The sequence below is a fragment of the Neofelis nebulosa genome, chromosome 1, assembly GCF_028018385.1.
Source record: "Neofelis nebulosa isolate mNeoNeb1 chromosome 1, mNeoNeb1.pri, whole genome shotgun sequence".
Taxonomy (NCBI): Eukaryota; Metazoa; Chordata; class Mammalia; order Carnivora; family Felidae; genus Neofelis; species Neofelis nebulosa.
In genome coordinates, this window is record NC_080782.1 from 29,799,512 (window position 1) to 29,804,507 (window position 4,996).

General features: G+C 39.5%; 1 non-coding gene across 1 annotated transcript; it reads left to right on the forward strand.

The window, feature by feature from the left end:
- The first annotated feature begins 3,089 nt into the window (after positions 1 to 3,089).
- On the forward strand, positions 3,090 to 3,231 carry LOC131489342 (U4 spliceosomal RNA). Its single transcript, XR_009250493.1, has one exon. It is a non-coding gene; the product is annotated as a U4 spliceosomal RNA (small nuclear RNA).
- Positions 3,232 to 4,996: the final 1,765 nt, after the last annotated feature.

The following is a 4,996-nucleotide window of genomic DNA, read 5'->3' on the forward strand; positions in this document are numbered from 1 at the left end:
AACTTTTTCCACCAAAGAGAAATGAAGAAGTTTCCCAATATATGTTTAGCTGTGTAACAAAAGTAACACCACCATCCCTTTCTCTAAATTCTCCAAAATCTTCATTTTATAGTGATGCTTTAAAAGAGGAAACAACTTCAGGGCACCTGGGTGGCTCAGTCGGTTGGGTGTCTGACTTTGGCTCAGGTCATGATCTCACAGTTTGAGAGTTCAAGCCCCGTGTCAGGGTCAGTGCTGACAGCTCAGAGCCTGGAGCCTGCTTTGGATCCTGTGCCTCCCTCTCTCTGCCCCTTCCCTGCTCATGCTCTGTCTCTCTCTATCTTTCAATAATGAATAAACGTTAAAAAAAATTTTTTTTAGTAAAAATAAATAAAAAGAGAGGAAACAACTTCATAGAAAATCAGGAGTTTTTAGATGAAAAATCAGGGCCTGAACTGATACATTGCCTAAACTTGTTTGATAATTGCTTTTGGAATTTGAACTCTAGGTATCCCCTCCCTTTAATGAAAAAGCAATATACACATCAAGTTGACTTTGTACTTGTGCTTTGACCCTTGTTAATGTTGCCTGTGAGTATTAATTTCAAATTATGTGGCTTATCCATTAAAGTTCTCAACTCATAAGAAATAAATGCCTACATTTTGGGAAGCTATGCATCAGAGATGGTTTCTCAAAGAGGAATTAACTTTAAAAAAAAAAACACTGCTTTTCCCCAAAATACCAACTTTCCAAATGGATTATTTTTCCCCCAATAGCTGTCAAGGAACATATGTGGAGTGTTCAAGTTTGCAAACAGCCCCACAGTGTTTACTTGCCTAAAAATGAAGATCCCAAGAATCACACAAAGAAGGCATGGTGGTCCTTCTGCCTGAAATGTATCTACAGTCTTCTCGGCTTGGAAATCTCCTCCTAATCTCTCAGTGCCTGTTAGTTCATGCGCCTTCAATGGCGCCAGCTAGAATTAGCGGCTTTGTCTTCTGTTTCTGTAGCATGTAAGTTAGGTCCCTATGTTAGCACTTGCTACCTACTACTTGACTCTGATTACATGGCTGTCTCTTCAACCAGATTATGAGTTCCTCAAGGTTCGGGCCAGAGTTGTCAGTTCTCTCAGTGATGCAGAGATAAAATGGGTGTGGAATCAATAAGACAGAAACCAGGGAGAACAAAGTTTGACAGGGAAAGTGGGAGGTAGAGTCCAGAGCAACTCCTCAAGCCAACTTTCACCGGCAGTGGCTTTTTCCTTCCAATGTATTCAGTTTTAATGCAGAAGATGAAATGAGTAGGGCTCATGGCCAAAGAACCTTACTCACTGTAGTAAAATAATTTTCTTATAAGAAAATCAAGGTAACTTAAGGTTTACCTCCAACTGTGCGTTTAACTGAGGCTGACTCATCACACGTTGTATAACCAGCACAAGTGCTCAAAAGTGAAAGCTAGGTCCCAAGTCTTCTCTTCTAGCAATTGCCTTCCACCATTTTGCTTTGCTTTTCCCACATTTGTTCTTTGTTTGCACTACCTACCCTATACCCATCTCAGTTTATCACACCAGAACTCCCTGACTTTTTCTGCTGGAAATCACTGGGAGGGAATTTGAGTCCATTTTCAGGCTTCATAATGCAGTTTTAAGGCTTCAGGGTTGTAGTTGGGGTTGGAGATGGAAGAAAGAACCCTCAGGCAAAGACTCAGGCACTGGCAACTGGAAGTTCAGGAAAGCACACTGAATTTTACAGGGACACGTTTAGGACACTGACAGCATGTACTACACATTGTCTACTATGGATTCAACTAATACCTTTTTTTTTGTATAGGAGGAAATGCAGCCATTTTATGCTAGTTCCTTATTCAGACTATTACAGAGATGATAATGGGATAAACAACAGTCTTGGCCCTACCCCATATTATTCTGATCCCAAAATGAGCCAGAGGGTGGAGGGGTAGCCAGAGTATACCTATATTTCTTGTCTTTAGGATTACCGTCTTTATAAATTTGATTACTCTAGGTACCTCACATTAATTGATTCATACAGTTTTTGTCCTTTTGCAACTGGCTTACTTCACTTAACATAATGCCTTCAAGGTTCATTCATGTTGCAGCATGTATCAGAATTTCCTTCCTTTTTAAGGCTGAATGTATATACTACAGTTTATTCATCTGTTGATGGGCATATAGGCTGCTTCCACCTCCTGGATTGTAAATAATGCTACTATAAACATGGGTGTATAAATATCTCTTCAAGTCTGCTTTCAAGTCTTTTGAGTACGTACCTAAAAGTGGAATTGATGGATCACAATTCTATTTTTAATTTTTTGATGAACTGCCATACAGTTTTCTATAGCAGCTGCACCATTTTATGTGCCCACCAACAGTTCAAAGGTGTTTCGATATTTCCGTATCCTTGCCCCCATTCATATTTCTGTTTGTTTTTCTGTAGTAGCCATCCTAATGAATGTGAGGTGGTATAGTTATCCTAAACAGAAAAGGAAGTTGATCATTAAAAACTGTTTGAGGCAGTGGAGCAGCAAACTCTAAACTGGTCTTCCAGAATGATTCCGGGAACACCATAAACCAATTCACGAGGGGAGCTATTACATTTGTCACAATCACAAGAGAGAGAATCAAAAGGCTGTTATTGGAACTACTGAGTTCAATAATAAACTACTGCTATTGTGGTATCAGTTACCTATGCCTACAACAATGATGCTTAACAAACAACCACAAATTTTCATTACCCTTACAACAGTAGGTATTTATTTAGCCCATGAGCTAGCTTGTGGTTGGCTGATGCAGGCTGTGCTTGTTAGGGGCAGCTTGATTGAGGCAGCTCTGTGCCATGTGTCTCTCATCCACCTCCTGGGACCAATGGGCTTATGGAGCATGTTCATTTCATGGTGCTGTCAGAAGAATGAGTGGAACATAAAGAAAAAGTGCCAAAACTAAAAGACAGATGTCAACAACAATGCAATGCAAGGCAATAAATATTAGTACAGCACATTAACAAATGGGCTTGTGTAATCAGGTAAAACCCACTACAGCACACGCAAATATTATGTCCAGAAAATACTCTTTATTTTAAAAGAAACAGCTTCCAAGCTTTGCACAGTGGCAGTATCATAGCCAATGAGTTTCATCCAAGGCACGATTATTGCTAATTTAAAAGAAACAACTTCCAAATTCCAGATACTGGTGAAGTTGATCAATATCTTTTTTTTTTTTTTTTAATGTTTGTTCATTTATTTATTTGGGGCGGAGGGGAAGAGAGAGAGAATCCCAAGCAGGCTCCACATTGTCAGCACAGAGCCGGACACTAGACTCAATCTTATGACCTTGAGATCAGGACATGAGCCAATATCAAGAGTTGGACTCTCAAAGAACCGAATCATCCAAGTGCCCCGATTAAGATCTTCTAAAACTTCGTAACAGGGACTCTCCTCTGCAGCACATTCCACATTTCCATTTCTGTCCTTCTTCTTTTTTTTATTTTTATTTTTTTATTTTTTAAGCAGGCTCTATGTGCCCAAGGCAGAGCTCAAACTCACGACCCTGAGATCAAGACCTGAGCTGAGATCAAGAGTCAGTGTCAATTGATTGAGCCACCCAGGTGCCCCCCATCCCTTCTTGTACAGTGACATTTTCACATTGACGTCATAAAACAGATTCCAGCCCATTTTAGAATATAACCATTTGATCAATACAGGAATGTTCATTTCAATAGCAAGATTCTTCTAGGCAGGGAATGAACGACAGCAGGAACACCTCATAGTAAGACAAAACAACACCCAAAAACTCTGTTGTATCTGGTACTGAAGATCTAGTAGGTGCTCTGAGATTCAACATTTTATCTTCAATAAACTACAAATAGGATGGTTTCCAGAGAGAGTCCCTTTGTTACTGAATTTTCTTCCTGACCCAATTTTGCAGAAACCTGGTGGCATGACCTTCAGGGCATGGGAGAAACATGCTGCTTATAAATCTGGTTTTTAATATATTTTAATGTAATGATTACTGCTCTTTTGTGAATGTTAAAATTATGTTCTTTTAAATCAGACTTTAGGGAACACCAACATTATTAGTTTTCTATATAGAGTAAGGGCTATAACATTCCAACTATATTTAACTTAAAAACAATTTGCCTCTAGACATAATGGTAAACTCTGTTAGTTAAAACAAGCAGAGCAGTCAACCAGATATTCTAGAGTCTCATCTCTCTCATCCATGAACTTTTGCTCATGTTGTTCATCCTCAGCAGAATTCCATATAAATGTCTCTTTGCCCAACCACAAGCTAAATATTTTTAAAGGCAGCTCAAAGTCTGCAGAAGTGTGTGTGTGTGTGTGTGTGTGTGCACATGTGTGTATGCGTACATGGATGGATGCATGATCAAGCACTCAAAAACACAGATATCCAAAGAAGCTAGCCCCAATGAAGGTAACTTTATGCAAAACATTTAAAGAATTTCATGAAATGTGACGGTGGGAATAGCAGACCTGTCCAAAACTAGCACTGGAGAGTTGAAAGTTACCTGGAACCAAGGCTATACTCTCTACTTCTCAGGAGCCATGTGACCTACTCTTTGGTCCTCTTTCTCCACCAGAATCTTTTACTCACCAGAACATAGTCATGAACTTCATGGTTGGCTTCTCAGCTTCAGCGACCACTGCTGGCTAAAATGTTCCTCTGTGTACCTTAGTTCCAGGCTCTGAGAGAGGGATTGTGATTAGGTCAACACTGTGACCTGTGATGAGCCCTCTTTGGGCCCTCTAGAATAATCAGTTAGATCCAAGAAGACATATCACAAACATGGTCACACAGGCATCATGGGCAAGATGGGGAAAGACACATACATATAGTGTGCCCTCTGTGTATATATGGTTATTACTTGTAAGGCACATTATAGCTTCACAGTGTTACATTTTAAAATTTACCCTTTGTCTTTGTCAAAATTCAACCAGAAAACAGAAAACATATTTACATATTTATAATAGAGGGAATTTAACA